The sequence below is a fragment of the Halichoeres trimaculatus genome, unplaced genomic scaffold (genome assembly GCF_033239565.1).
Source record: "Halichoeres trimaculatus isolate MK-OKI-2021-1 unplaced genomic scaffold, fHalTri1.1 fHalTri1_scaffold_21, whole genome shotgun sequence".
Taxonomy (NCBI): domain Eukaryota; kingdom Metazoa; phylum Chordata; class Actinopteri; order Labriformes; family Labridae; genus Halichoeres; species Halichoeres trimaculatus.
The window spans coordinates 14,310,432-14,327,009 of NW_027437199.1; the positions used below are offsets into that span (position 1 = coordinate 14,310,432).

General features: G+C 39.5%; 1 protein-coding gene across 2 annotated transcripts in view; it reads right to left on the reverse strand.

Annotated features, from left to right (window-relative positions):
- slc38a4 (solute carrier family 38 member 4) overlaps nucleotides 1–14,855 on the reverse strand; it is a 46,375-nt gene extending 31,520 nt beyond the window's left edge. For both annotated transcript variants that reach the window (XM_074698206.1, XM_074698205.1), the window contains exon 1: nucleotides 14,390–14,855. The gene's annotated coding sequence lies outside the window, so the exon portion shown is untranslated. The remainder of the gene's footprint in view (nucleotides 1–14,389) is intronic.
- Between the last annotated feature and the right edge of the window lie 1,723 nt (nucleotides 14,856–16,578).

Below are 16,578 nucleotides of genomic sequence, written 5' to 3' on the forward strand. Positions count from 1 at the left end.
TCATTTTAACTTACACCAATTTTGTTGCGTTGTTGGTTCACAGTGGACTCAGACCCACGTGAACACCTGAAACAGAAAAACTTCCTAAAGCAAAAAAAGCCATAAAATTCCCAGAATCATAAACCCTCGTAACGACGAGCTTCTCTTCAGCTGCAGAGACATTCCCTCAATGGCATCACAGTCATTTCAGTCAGTGTGGGGCGTAAACACGCATACTCAGCCAATTACCTGTGACTTGAAAGCTGTGACCGAGCCAATCCGGTCACACACCAGAAAAGGTCAGGGGTTAGCTTGGAGGCCTGGGGTTCACAAGGTCGCTAACTATGAGCAGGGGAGTAGAAGATTCAGGACCAAGAGAGTTTGCTCTTTTGAAGTCAAGACAACACACACTCATAAAAAAATGTGAGGAGGTGTGATGTTTTCTAATATCTGCATTCAGCAATGTGTAGTTTCAATGCCAATGTGTAGCTCCTTCTCAGATCATCTGTTCTCTTCAGGCTGCCAACTCTCCACACTGGGCACTTGGGCAAACATGATAAAGATGGTGTTACTCAGTATTTAATTTATTAACTACTGTGAAGTGTCTTCCATCAACACGTAGGCAGTTGCTGCATCAATTTCCCAACTATTTTTTAAACCTCACATCTATGTGTTTATCTACTAACACCCCCATTCTTCAAGATCTCCACTGGCTTCCTGTCCGATGCCGTATCCAGTTTAAAATCCTCCTTCTTACCCACAAAGCACTCCACAACCAGGCCCCTCCATACCTTACTGATATGCTCCACCCCTACACCCCTTCCTGCACCATCCGTTCCTCAGTTGTAAACCTCCTCACCATCTCTACAACCAAACCAAGCACCGAACCTGGGGGGACAGAGCCTTCTCTGTTGTTGCCCCTTCCCTTTAGAACTCACTTTCACAAAACCTCCGTGATACTGCTGACCCCGCCGCCTTCAAAACAAAACTCAAAACTCACCTATTTCGCAAAGCTTTTAACTTAAACTAACAAACCCCTGTCCTGACCTTGCTTTTTCTCTGCACCTTTGAATTGTTTTTGCCTCATCTTCTGTTTCCATACATGTTTTTTACTGTTATTTCATTATTTGTAAACTTACTGTTCTGTTTTTAAACTTATGCTACATACTTCTTTTACCTTGTAAAGTGTCTTTGAGTTCTTGAAAGGCGCTCTTTAAATAAATGTATTATTATTATTAACAAAATAAACATTCTGATTGTTGAATTATTGTGGGGTTTTTTTCCCCAAGACAGAGGAGAGGATTTACATATTGACTCACTGTAAACATAAAACAGCAATGAATCAGGTGCCAAAAACACTTAAGTTGCAACAAACTTGTCTACCACATAGGTTTATATGTTTAGCTGAAAGATTAAAAAAAAAAAATGTGAAATTGATGCATTAGTTGCCTTCATTATGGAAAAGAAAAATTTTCATACACATGAGAAGAAAGTAAAATAATGAGGTTTGTTGACCTCCATTACTCTATGGTAACTTGTGAGATACACAAATGTGAATATTTGCTTGTTGCTTGATTTATGCAACAGTTCACTCAATATTTTTTCATTTCTTGGTTGGAAAGAATCCTGTTCAGCCCTTGAAAGTATTTTTTACTGTGTATTATTCAGTTGTATATGACAACAGTGGAAAACTTTTTTCCTGAAAAGTTGGTCAAACAAGTGCTTAAAGTTTCTTTACTTTGCACCATTCCTCTGACACTTTCTCCTCAGTGCTGATCATGTTTTCCTTTGTCATTTGTTCTGTACCCACCGTCTCAGAAAGTGTTTTGGTAAAACTTTGTCATCTTACTAGCGGTGTCCACATACTGCAGACGCCTGCCAGGACAGTTGGACTGTTTGTGTGAAGTGCACTTCTTGCTTAGCTTATTTTTCCAAAGTCTGTCTTTGAAGTGGAAAGTGCCTCACTGTTATGATTCTGTTTTGACACAGGCTTTAGTATTGCTCTAATGATGATGGTGTCATACTGTTTGCTCAGCTCCTGATGGCCTGAACTTGTTAACATAATCTCTGTGAATGTTTATTTGAACTTGAGTGTTTATGGATCAAAAAAAAAAAACTTTTTTCCTGCAGCAGAATACCTCATAACCTTTAACACTCCTCCTGAAGGCGTATGAATGTTGTTTTCTGCACCAGCAGAACAACATAGTGTTGACATCAGCTCGGTCAACAGGTGAAGGAGGATGTTCACGTCACAGATCAAGAGGTTATTAACCTTTGTTTGACCAAAACATCTGTCATGTGACGCCAAAACCTGAGCTCAGTCTTGTACTGATTTATCTAGCATTTCCATCTATAACTGCACTACCCAGTAGCTGTTTTTAAACGTGTACAGTGAATTTTTAATGAACTACGTAAGCAGGGTCCTGTGGCAGCTGTGAAATGTCATGTCTTATGACTTTTTCCTGAGAGAAGCAGGAGTCAAAATCCTCCACTTGTAGCTGTAACTTAATATGAATAAGTAAAGAAGAGGTGGTTGAACTTGTATGTTTTTGTTTCTTAAAGTTGGTTAAAAAAACTCCTCACAGGAGCTTTAAATTTGAAAGTGCTTTCCAGGACAAAGATCATTTGTCTTCTTAGTTTAATACCAATAAGATTTATATGCAAGCAAACAATATGTAATAAATATATATTTATATCTTCGTTGGGCAGGTACAGCAGTCTAACACTGTCAGTGATGATTATGAGCTGGAATATAAAACCTCTAATCTAAGCCTTACCCTCTCGACCCCATGTGACTGACTGTAAATACACACAGGGCATGCTGCTGAATGATTGGCCAGATGACAGACAATATTTGCTCTAACACTACCTTAAGTAAAATTATCATTAGATCACTTTCTGAAGCTAAAGCTAACAGAGGTGCTGAAGAACACTTCCATAACCACATTATTTTAAGAGAGCAGCAAACTCTTTGGAAGTTAGTGGCCTCCTAAAGAATTTCACAGGCCCGAGCCAGTGGATATTTTGGTCCTCTGTGTGTAAAATCTATGGGTGCTTTGCATGCAGGCGTTTGTTAGATGATATGACATACATCATGTGATGCTTAGTCATTGTTATTTGTAGAAACATGTTAGATGCCTCTTTTTCCGCTGGTTGCAAAGAAGCCTCGAGCATGGGGCTTTTAAAAACATTAAATAACCATACATCCAATCTGTTCTATAAACACCTAATTGGCATCATGCGTTTTGAGATCTGCAGTACTATAAAAATCGTATGTCCTTGGTTGTGAGCAGTGTGTTAAAGAAATATGGGAACTTCTTCAGGCATCTTGTCTTCATGCTGGCTCAGTTAAAGAAATTAACACATGTCCCGGGAACAACGATTTACAACCGCAGTCTTCCACTGGAGGCCAGAAAGCAAATGTAATGAAGCAGTTCAGAGAGAGAAATGTCAACTGCTTAAGGCAGATGGAATTCTTGTGATCTGCTCTTCAGCATAAGAACAGCCCACTTTTTAAATTGATGGATTCAACAATTTCAAACTTGTTGAATCCATTGAGGAGCATTTAACAGGCCCTCACACCTTTGCAGACATTAGGTGCAGCACATGTGGCAAAAGTCGGGGTGTTGAGCAGCCACAGAGTCATGCCACTGTGAGAATACATGCTCTGCATCCCAAATCTCTGAGAGAATATTCCTCGGTCCTCTGTTGAACCAGAGGTAGATTTGGTACTGTTATGTCACAGAGCATCTCTAAGAACTAAACTCTCCTCAGAAGAAAGAGGATCGAGAAAACAGAAGCGTTATCAGAGAATTAGGATACAAGGATATGTGAAGAGCAGGGCTGGGACAATTATGCTATTCTCACAATTTGATTCTGTTATGATTTTTGCGGAGCGGATTAGATTTAGAGGCCATTTACACGACAACGATTTTGGGGTGAAACGCAAAAGTTTTGATGTGTTTCAGCCTCGTGTTTACACAGTGTTTCAGTCGACCTAAAACACAAACTTTTGAAAACAGCCTCCAGAGTAGGATTTTTCTGAAACACTGCCGACACCGTTGCCGTGTAAACAGTAAGCCGGTGTTTTCAGTGGAAACGATGACGTCACACTCCGCTTCACGCGAGCGCATACGACGGGACAACAGTACAGTTGTTATGATCGTGGTGTTCTACCGTGTCATGGTTGTGCTGCTCAATCTGCTGAAACTGCTGACTGTCTTTATACAAAATGTGAAACATCGTCACGTAAACGGGGCCTAAAATTCCGGTTCATCAATGTTTACGATTTTTAGTTTGCTTTTTATAACACCAGACCATGTGAAAAAGTTAAATAATGATAATGTCTACAGACTACATCAGGAGCTATATTTCCCCATAAAATGCACATCACGTGAGTCAGAGAGAGAAACATTTCACCCTCTGCTGGAGAAAAGTGGTAACTTTTTTTCCAATCCAGTTTATAAACAAAGATTGAAATGAAGAATTTGAATTTGAAAAAAAAAAAGTTGTTTTTTTTTTTTTTTACAAAGAATCCTGATATATTGATTTTTGATTTTTTTACCCCCACCCCTATTGAAGAGCATCATTCACTGTAGTTTTAACCAAAAGCCTCTGTATTAAACATCACTCAATGATTGGTTGCTGCAGAAACCAGCTTCACTGAAACCTAAACACATCACCCAAATTTACCAACATTGAAGAGTGGGGAGGCATAGGATACACCCAGATACACCCAATAAACTACTTTGATCAATGTGCAGCAATGAGAACAACACAGCTTTAATGGTAAAATAACCTAAAAGGTTCCCTTGTTCACTCTATGTAACCCCGCTGAGGTTGAGGCTGAGCCCAAACAATTACAGCTCTAAATGGAGGCTGTCAAGAAGGACGGATTTACAGCCGTCGGTTATGTTCAGTACTTTGAGTTATGTGGCTACTGAGCTCGGTCGTGAAGTGTAGCAGTTGAAAACTTTAGGGGGTAAATGTTGGAGCTGCAGGGATACCCCTACATCCTACAAAGCAGAGAGTCACAGACATCTGGTTTGAAGTGAGTGCACACGCTCCGCCAGATGATCCGTCTGTCTGGATCCACATGGGAGCAATTTACGAACAGCACAAAAAGATGACACACTTTCACTTCCAAGAAATCAACATGGGCTGTTAGAGGGAAAGACAACTATTTCTGACTTAAATCTTCAAAACTGTATATGGTAGACCATTTGACCTAGAAATTTCTCGATAAAGTTACAAACCCAGCAGTAGCCCTGTGAAATTCCTGGAGATGGAAGGAATCATACAATACAGATGCCAAAAATCTGAGGTCTAGTATTGGCTGATATTCACCTCAGCATATTTCTGATTTTCCAGCTCAACTTTTGGCTCAGCTGCTTGCACACGTGGAATGTATGCAAATGTTTCAGCCAGGGTCATGATTTTTCTCCTGACAGGTCCTGCGGGCGAGTTTTAACACCTGATACTCCATTTTGCGCAGTTAGTCTGCAGTCACAGTTGGAAGCTTTCAGGGTGTTTAACAGTAGAAAAAAGGGTCTAAAAAGGGTTATCGCTTCATCCAAATGGACCCATAGCTAAAAAAAAATCACTCTTCAAAGGAAATCTTTCTCATGGACTCATGCGTCGTCATAGCTGGCTGTTCTTGCATTGCTGCAATTTGAGCTTAATGCTAATGTTGGTATGCTCACAAAGGTCATGTCAACATCCTGATTTTAAGCATACAAGTTTAGCATGCTCATTATCTAAGTTTAGTTACACAGCATGCTTATGTTAGGCAGTTTGAAGTTTGTTACAGGAGCAGTAGAAAGACTCGAAGGTCATAGTTCTTTTGGGAACATGAACTGCTGAACCACACAGCCAGCGTGGCTAAAAACATGGTCTTGTAGCTACTTGACACATGGGAGAGCAAAATAATCATCACGATACAGCTAAAAAACCCACATATAGAATGAAAAAGCATTGTAGCATGATGCTGATCTTATCTTTCTGCATTACTTTGCATCTGAACTTGAGCAAATGTCCCACAAGCTGGACTGGAGAAGTTTTTCCACATACAAAAAGAGCTCAATGACAGAGCACATGCTTTTAGGTTGAGCTTAGACAGCTAAGATTTATGAAGGTGTGAAACATGAGCACAAGTGATAAGACTGCAGTACTCCCTAGACAAACCCTTCACAGGACAAACACAAGTTCCATTTTCTCTTCCACTATAGTTGTGCTTAGACAAACTACATATCTGGTGTTTGTAACTGTCTGTATTCCACTATACTGACTGTCAAGCTTTGTTTTTCATTAAGAAGCTAATCCCTAATTCCTGTTAGAGACTAGCTTTGAGGAAATTGATAATTCTTTTTCATTTTACTATTATTATTTTTTCTACATATTTGTATATTTCATATAGGGCTGAACTATTAATCCAATTGAAACTGACATCGCAATATGATGTAATGCGATTTTCAAATCGCAAAGGCTGCAATTTAAAAAAAAGTTTCATGTACCCAGACCTGGAGGAAATACAGTAACTTGTACAGAGATCTGCAGACATAATGACTGTGGCTGGCAGAGCCATACCCGACAGAAGAGGATAAGGGCTTCAAAAAAAAAAAAAAAAAGGAAATCCAATTTTTTGTTTCTTACTAACTACTAAAAAATTAGAATTCTGAGATTAAGGTCAGGATTCTGTGGAAGTGGATTAGGGCAACTGACAAAAAAAATGTCCATTTTTTTAATTACTATTTTTTTTTTTATTAGTAAAAAGTAAGAATTCTAAGATTTAAGTCAAAATTCTGAGATTAAAGTTAGAACTCTGAGTTTTCTTAAAATATTTCTTTTTATTTTTTATTTTTTACAGTGGCCCTAATATTCTTCCTAATACCCTGTGTTTACTTTGTTCTATATAGTTTGTTACTTTTACTGACAAATGGTGATCAGCCAAATTTCCCTGTGTTCCTTTTTCTTTTCAATCGAAAATTGCAGGAAAGAAATGTTTATATGTTGACAGTATCCTCTGTCATGTCGGTCATGCTATGGAATGACTTAGTGCTTCTGTATAGTGAATAATGCAGAAGATAAATGTCCCTCCCAAACAAAATCGCATGCTAAAACGCAAATGCAAAATTGGTCCAAAAAATCGCAATTTTATATCTTAACTTTTCTATTTTTTATCTGCATTTTTAATATATTCTTGTTAGTTGTTAGCACCAACACACTGTACATGGCAATAAAACTTGATTCTGATTCTGAAAACTGTTCATCAGGGATGTGATTGGCAAAGGACAAAAAAAGGACAAAAAAATCTGGGATCCAACATGTCTACAAATAATGAAGGTAAGAAAGTGAGAGTCTTCTGAGAAAAATAAATGATGTCAAACCACACTACTCTCAGAATTGAAGGCAGGAAACACACTGATTCAAAGTCTTTGTTGTCATGGAACATGAAAAGCCAGTTGACCTTTAGTACACACTGTGTTGGCCTCTTGTTCAAAAGCCTGTTGTGTCCTAACTTTGTTTGTGAGCTTGCCGTAGCAGTCACTCAGTTATCATCTTATCAGTGAGTATTGATCTGTCCAATGATGTACACTAAAGATGACAACACTATCACGCCATGTAACGTGATCTCATTTCCAAGCTAGACTTGACTTCAGTGAAAAATAGTTTGAAGTAAGGTGACATCAGTTTTTTTCCAGCAATGAGTCCTTGAAACTGCAAGTGCAAAAACATCATATGCAGCCATGCAGAATGATCAGCTGATTTTAATCACATAACTCAAACTAAATACTGAAGGTCCAGTGGAGAGAGGAACTGAACTGTTCAAATGAAGCTACTGATGAAACAAATCAAGACATTTAAGGGTATCATATGACTGTCATCCTACTTTAAAATCTGAGGATTTACTCCTGAAACATACTTTTTTTTTCTGATAAGTTGCTGCAGTAAACTGAAAACTTTCTCCAGCACCTTTTCACCATCTCTGACTGGTCAAACACAATTTTTGCACTTATGTAAGTGTGAATTCATAACCTTAATGGGTGAAATTATGCAAAGTGGAAAATAAGGGCACATTGTGCTTTAACAAATGTCTTTCTCTTTTGTTCATCTGTTTACAGCACAGTGTGGGCATAAACTGGCTGTTTGTTGCATCGGTGACCCTGAAGCTTTGATCATTTAGAGGCCCTTTTTGGGAGAATTTGGCACTGGTCAGGTTTGGCAATGCTCTACAATGAAGGTGGACAACTACACATTGTAATGTGTAGCTGTCTTATCCCCTCAATGAACAAAATAGAGACACTCTGAGAAAATATGAATCCCTTGTTATTTCAAAGAATTCCAAGTGTTTCAAGTCAAGAGGCACCACATGACCCTACAGTAGTCTCAACCAGTGGCGATTGCTCTAAGGCCCCGTTTACACGGAGACTCCCGCTAAGATTCTTCATTTGCGTTTCCAAAAGCCACCCGCGTTTACATGAGGACGACATGAAAACGATCCGCGTTCATACGACTCCAGGAGGACAAGTCAAAACGATGTAGTGGCCATGCCAGCCCAGTAGTTAGCGATGTGGATAGTAAGAAGCACATATGTTGCTCGGAAATCTGCCAACATTGTTGTGGTTGTTCTTTCTTTTTCCGTTTTGTTGTGTGAGACGGTCGGCCATCCAGCCATGACGCGCATTACCGTCACCTACTGGACTGGAATGGCTCAACTGGAAATGTGGCTGCGCGCGCAGCCTTCACCTGAAACTGCGATTGCGCTGGCGGTGACGTCAGCGTTTCACCCTGAGACGCTCCGCTCTGTGTTTACAAGAGGCTGGATGGAGGAGCGGATTCAAATCTTTCCCCTCTGGGGAGCGTTTTCAAAAGACTGCGTTTTCACTGAAAACGCAACGTGGTCTCATCTAAACGGAGGGCCAAAACGCAACGAAATGTTTGCAGAATTGACCGTTTTCAGCGTCATGTAAACGGGGCCTAAGACTGCAAGGGAAGCTCAGCGTCCCCTAAAATTTCCCCCAAAAAGGTGGTGATATGTACTGCTGTGTGTACATTTCATTGATAAAATATGCGCTAGAATTCTTTCATCTTTTGTTCAGAATCAGCTACCTATCACAGGTAACTGGCTCCACCTCCTTCTCATTCATCCCCGCAGTGTCTCAGCGCTTTAACACAGTCGGACGCTGAGCGTCTTCTGACTTCAGCGGGGAAGCGTAGAGTGGGTTGTTACACTGTGGAAACTGGACGGTCATTGGATAAACGCTGGGCTTTGTCCCGCCCATCGGATGCTCAGCGTCTCTGGGGGTCTATGAGGCAGTGGGCTGGCCTGGACGCTGGGCTTCTGCATTATGATTGGATGATCTGTCTGAGGCCAAACCCTTTTTTTGATTAACAGTGAAATGAGCCAGTCAGCGATCTTGAAGTATAACTCTCCATCAGAGCATCTTCTGAGTTCTACATTTAGTTGTTCTGGACTGATCCGGAGGCTTTATCTTTCCCTAGTGAGTTTACCTTTTTTAAAAACGACGAGCTTTGTGTTCTCTCTCTTTTCACCAATAAGCAGCTACAGCTACAGCTGCGGAGCTTCTCCCCCTGTTACTCACACTTACAGCCTGTCATAGTCTCACGTAGCAGCTCCAGCTGCTAACAAGCTGACACAGAGGGTAGAATTTAAGTTTAAATAAACAAATTTATGAGGTAGGCTGGAAAAAAATAAGCTTCCCCTCCTTGACTGACCAGCAGCCACCACTGGTCTCAACATACTCATTGCAATATGGCATGCATCTGATTCTGACAGAGTGATTGTTCCTTCATGAAATTTGACTTCTTTACATTAAAAATGATTGGACCTGGTTCTGTTCAGAACGGGCAAACTCTGATAACAACCAACTACCTGACCTACATGTGAACGCTGAGTCTCATCGGTCATGAAACCGAAGTGTAAAGATGTTTCAGGTGGGGCAGGCAGTCATACAGTCACAGTTACAACTGTTTGGGGAAACGTTTTTACCATAAATGCTGCTCTAATTTCCACTTCTAATGGGGACAAATCACAATTTCAGTAAAGGATGCTTAGAGGATCTTTCACAGAGGATAAAACAGGATCATCTATGAGGAGGTGAATTCAGCACAGTGGTCTTTATCACTCTTATTTCTTTGTAAATTTTGGTTAAAAAATTATACAATCAATCCAACCAATCAGACACTTGACCAGAGAGAACAAATTTCCTTCATCTTGTCGTGCATGTTGCTGAAGATGCTTTGTTATTTTACGCAGAATAAACCCATTGTTCCATGGTTATTTCAGACTATGACTTGAAGTGAATTCAAACTAAGTTCAAGTGAAAAATAACTTACTTTACTGACCCGGTATCTGATTAGCTGCAACTTAATGATCACACATCCAAAGATGATACTGTTCTCTTAAAGTCAGACATCTATGACACAGTGGCATCCCCTGTTTTTTCCAACGACAACAAGTTGTAAAGAAGTTCAGCACAGCAAACAGAGTGATCAGGCAGCTGTGACTGCAAACATCCCTCCATGTTTATAGGATCTACAGCAGGGCACTGAACCCCTGTGGCAGACCTCTGACCCTGACCACCATATGTGCTGAGACCAAAAGGGACTTTCCCCAAGTGGATTGACAACACTTCACTTTAAAAAGCTCCAATGTAATGAAGCGTCCTCATTGTACATTCCCTGTCATTATGTTATGTAATCCAGCAGGTAAAAATAGGCCTGCGACTAAATCGTCTCGTAAAACACCTTCTCAGATTTCAATTGAACATGCTGACGTTTTGGAAATCTGCCAAATGCTTCCCTCCTTCACGAGTGAGCCTCGCTCTGTCTTTGTGTTAGCGATTTCCACTCCTTTGAAACTGACTCTGCATCAGTTAGACAAATTGTTGGCTCATTCGCACTCAAAGTTACATCAGCCAGCACCCCGCAGCGCTCCAACCCTGCAGCTGCTCAGCAGGGTTTGACCTACATGTGTCATTCAGCCTCCTGACAGCCAATGAGGAGTGAGATCCTGCTGCCAAGCTTGGTCCTGCTGACAGGTGTCGCCTCTCACCTGCAGCCTTGAAAAGTCACTCTCAAGTTTTGGTTTGGGAGTAAAGAAAAGTAAAAGGACGACAGTATTTATTAAAACCTCATTTTGACACATCTAATGTAATTTTTTCTAATAAACTTTCTGTCTCAGGCGCTGAGTTATCTTTTCGCTGTATCTGAAAGGAGCTTAAATAATCTTGGGTGTTAAGAGATTTATCAGAAATTACAACCAGTTTGGAAAGTTAAGTTTTAAAGGTGATCAGTCATGAACTATCTGATAAATGAAATGTAGTCTTCACAGTAAGTCATCTTATCATGGTGTTCACCGCTTTAGTACAATGCAATACTAAACAGATGAAAAGTTTTGCCAAAAGAGCAAAAAACACATACCAGTCTAATGATATCACCCACTATCTAAAACCAACCCATGAGGGCTACATTAGTGCTTGTGTTTTAAAGCCTGCATTTTTGTTAATTTTTTTTCTTATCTATAATGAGGGCCTGCTTATCAAAATAGTAGTGTAGCCATTGGGCTGGCTAAACTAGTGCAAAAAACAACATGCAAATCACATACTTAAAGGGTTAGATACAACACATATCTGAACTACAGAGCAGACATTTTTACTGTGTACCAGTGGTGTTTGCATACGATTGAATGATCAATGTTTAAATGATCATTGAGCGTTTATATGAGGTGACTTGTTCCTGTTCTAAGCAAATGGGCCTTACACTGATTACAACAACTGAAAAACAAAAATAAACATGAGAAAAACAACTAATTCATAAAGACCGGTGTTAACAGCCGCGTGCAATTGGAGTGAGAGTAAGAATCTGGGGCTTTCTGAGGCTCTACCCCAGCAATTTCAGGATCTCCCATTTTGCACAGCAGAGTTCCTTTTTCAAGAACTTTTTTTTTTTTTAAAGAGCTATTTTTAATAATTTGGATAAGATCTGACATTGGGTAATTGCTGTAATAACTAAACTCCAAATTGGTGAGGAGAGGGTTTCCCTCCGATTACCAATTACCATTAAGGCAGTAAGATGTGGGAGTTTGAGCTTGAGATGTGACAACTAATGGGGATACATTATCTACACTTATTGGTAGGGCAGGTTGTAGCGATTCGATTTTATTACGATTTTGGAGGGCTGATTTGATATAGATTGCGTTTTGTCGATATTAACAATTTTTAAAAGTTTCAATTTGCTTTTTTAATACCAGACCATGTGAAAAAGTTATATGATGATGATAATGTCTATAGACTATATCAGGAGCCATATTTTCCCATAAAATGCACATAACATGAGTCAGAGAGAAACATTTCACCCTCTGCTGTAGAAAAGTGGTAACTTTTTTCCAGTCCAGTTTTTAAACAAAAATTGAAATAAAGAATTAAAAAAAAAGTTTTTTTGACAAAGAATCCAGATTTTAATATTGTTTAACAAAAAATCCTGATGTATCAATTTTCCATTTTTTCTCCCACCCCTACTTCTTGGTGCTATAAGTTTTTGCTGTCTGTTTTTAATGAAGAAAGATGAAAATATCAGATTTTCTTTGATCAAGTTGATGAATAAGTTGTGATTTAATTCAAGAGGTTTTAGAGCCATTCTCCACAGAAATGTAATACCCTTAACCTATTCTTGTCTATTTTCACCAATCTCCAAGGGAAAAAAGTCCAGTAGAATTCAAACTAATGCACTGATAGTGGTTGCAATGATCTAAAAACCGTTCCCTAACCCACAACAGTATTTACCTGCAGCATTAAAACCACTGAATTAGGCAGTTGCAGTCAAGTTATACAAGTGCACAATGGTTTTGCTTCTTATCGAGCACAGAAAACCATGTGTATGTATGTACGGCTTTGCTAATTCACTTTTTATCTTTACCATTAGATGAGTTGACACACTCATCCATGATCACCACAACCGCAGAGACTCAAGAAACATTTGATGGAGTTGTAGGAGGAGCTTCATTAAAGGAGGGCCTCACTTCATTTTTTGCTGTTGCGTAAGTAAGGTGCAAAGGGGAACCAAGGGGGGTTGAAGAGCCTGTGCACAGTCACCGTGTGGTAACCGAGTATTTTTAGCAATCAGAGAAGCTCTGGTAGAAACTGAACTCAACACCTGAATGTGCCAAAGCTGATATATTGTCTGTTGAACCTGGGCTTTGTTTTAGCCACACTGCCATGCATAAATTAGGATCAGGGCGCTTGAGTTAAAGCAGAGTTATGTGAAGGACGAACATAAAGCACTGTGGCAATGAAAGTGACAAATGAGCAGAGGTATGAAAAGCATCCAGGCACATTTTTGTAAACTCCCTCAAAGACTGACAGATACTGTTGGGCTGTACTGTCAGATTCCTTTGATTTTCTTTCTGTAAGACATTACCAAGCTATAGCAGACTGAAAGACATTTAAAATTTGGATATGATGAGCAAATGAAAAAGAATTGACAAGGGACTTTCGTCACAAGTTTTTTTTTCTTTTTAAATCTGATCTACTTTCAAAAAAAATCATACAGTTCCTTGTAATTACTTTCATCTAGCCTAGAACAACAGCTGGAGCTTGTGGTTGCAGTCATAACATATTTATTGGTCTTCAGTCAGCTCAGCAGGCCACTCACAGCTTGCCCCTGTCTGCTGTTACATAAACCCTGATCTACATTAACAGTACATCTCTGTCTCCACTCTGTTTGTGTCTTCTTCTTTGAAAAAAAAAGGTTTATTTCTTATTTTCTGAAATTGCACACACATAATGCTCACATTACCAGGCAGCAGAAATGATGCGCATTGAAGCAGCAACAGTCGCCTTTGTGCTTTCCTCAAGTAAAGGCGGAAAAACAGCACGGCACAGAAAGTAAGCAAAACACACAACATGCAAAAGAGTACTTAAAGCACATATGATCAACTGGTGCCTTCAGTCAGAACATATATTTTAAAGCGACGTCCAGACACCAAACTAGCACTGTGTACCAAAATAAGGCGTAATTCCCTTGGATAAATAAAGACGCATGTTTGGCGCTTAACACTGCTTCCTATTGACTGCAGGCTACACCCTCCACACACGACTACTGTTGCTCCTTCTTTACAAGATGAGTTTGTGAATGCAATGAAGGATAGGCTTATTAAACCCTCATTCAAGTCATCAAAACGTATCAAACTCGTGCGTTAACTGTGCCAGCTTCTTTATTTTGTTGTATTTTTTAATTAGTAAAAAAAAAATCTTAGATGCACTTTTTCCAGGGGTATCTAATGGTCAGAATTAAGCTATCCGCTTTCAGGGTCTCAGATAGGGTGGTCGGGATTAATCAGATAAGTGAAAGCAGGTAGAGGAGGAATTAAAAGTAAATGTAGGGGTCTTACCGGCTGTTTGAGCGGGGCGGACAGCTGCAGCAGGCGGAGGAGGAGACGGACTAGTGAAGACAAGAGTTGGAGACCCTTCCCATTTAACAAGCAAGGACTCAGTGGAAATTTCCATCTGCCATGTGATGATTGCAACTCCACGGGCGTCGTGTTACAACGAGCACTGCTGGGGGGCTCCCGATTCTCTCAATCACTCCCCCGCCTCCTTTTTTTGTTTGCAATAACCCATTGACGAAACCGCTTTAATGTTGGCTTGAAAATTAAACCATCTTATTGCCCCAAAGTGTCCACTTCGTTTGATGATGTTTCGAGTCCTTTATCGTCATTAAAACGTTTTAAGATGTAGCACAATATTCAATGTGTATATTTTTTCATGGCACGTGGTGTTAGTTAAGTGTTTCGGATAAAAAGGAGGGTTTATTTGATGATTGCGCGCGTGCACTGATGGGATCCTTTGTTTACATTCCGCCCGGCCACGTTGTAGGGCAGGAGGCCCCCACTGCGCCTGCACTGCAATTACACTTTTAAAGGGGAAGTGTGACAGAGAAGCAGCAGCAATTTAATAGCCAGGGATAGTTTTTTTTTAATTGTGCCATAATGCCATTTTCAGTTAATGCACTGTCAGGAGCTTTTCTGTGAGAATAAAAATCAGCGAGATTATGCAGCAAACTACACTCTGCTGCAAAATCTTATATTTACTTGAAGAAGTAAAGGGTTTGACTTTTGAAATATAGCAGAACAAATTATTGTCCATCCTGCAGAACAAAAATAGAGTTGGGCAGCTTGTTTTACCCTGAAGTAATAAAAATCTTAAAGTGACAATTTTTTTTTGAAGTGGGGTTGTGTGTGGTATTTATCAATGATAACAGAACAACATCAAATTTTTACAGGTGAACAGATGAAAAAAAAAAAAAAAGATTTTTTTAAAGAGGGGGTATTTTTTTAAATGCTTTATTTCAATGGCACCTCAATAGTATCTGTACATCCCAAGTTTTCTGTCAGTGGTGTTTTAGAACAGGCGTTCTCAGACTTTTATAGACCCCAGACCCCATTCAGGTGAGACATTTTTCCAAGGACCCTCTCATTAGCATAACATTGATTAGTTTAGGATTAATACAATGTAACTGTTTAGTTCTTCGCAACTATAGAAATAGACTATATTCATGCTAACCAAGTTATTTCTTTCATAAACTTTGAGTAAATGTTGGTCCCAAAGTGTTTTTTGTTTTGAGATTGTTTCTTTTAGTGATAGACATGTCACAGTCATACCAGAATTGATCCTATGGCACAAAACTATATTGGACAGGAGTATTGGGGAAAAAAATGCTGATTTTATTGGTGCAAGAGATCCCAGTTCCTTGACAAGCTTTTTCCAGCGATACAGCACTTTTACAATCATTTTTAAATTATTTTGTGGGTAAATAATTGGTTCAGGGAATCCACTTTGAAAATCAATGTTTTAGGAAACCCTAATGTCAACAGACCTTGGTGTTTGAGTCTTTTCCATTCAGCATACCATGATCCACTCGGGAGATCTTAATGACAACATCATCATTTCATCAAGTCTTGAGAAGATCTTGAGCTACTTTTGGAAAGGACCTTCTTGAGCAGTTTGCAGATAATTTCAGGGACACATATGACTATGTAGTGGATTAAAAGTCTACACCTCTTTAGTTTGGACATTAAGCATTGTTGCTGTATCCATGTGTAGTATTCAGGAGAGTATTATACTCCCTCTTTAAGGAATAAATGACATACAGGGTTTCTTTTTTCATGGTGAGTATTTTTTGTCAAGCTGATATATATTTTACATTGGTAGATAACCAACCTCATCATACATCCCAAGAAAAATCTTTTTTTCCCCAAAACATCAAAAAAGAAAATATCTAAAGGTATCTAGAACTCAAGTGGTCTAGATAAAATACACCTAATTTAATTCAACATGAGTACAGTGACAATTTAATGGCATGCCTGTCTTCCTTTTTGCATTTAACTCTGCATACACTGTCCTCTGCTATTTCCTCCTTCTGTTTTTAAAGGTGGAAAGAGGAAGCTGATGTTAGCCTGACAACAACATCCACCCACAGTGTTAACCTCTTTCAATGCCAACAGGCATTTGGCTGCCCCAGTCCTCATATCCTGTTGGCTGTACAATTAGGTGATACGTCGTGTTCTCCACGTTCTCCACA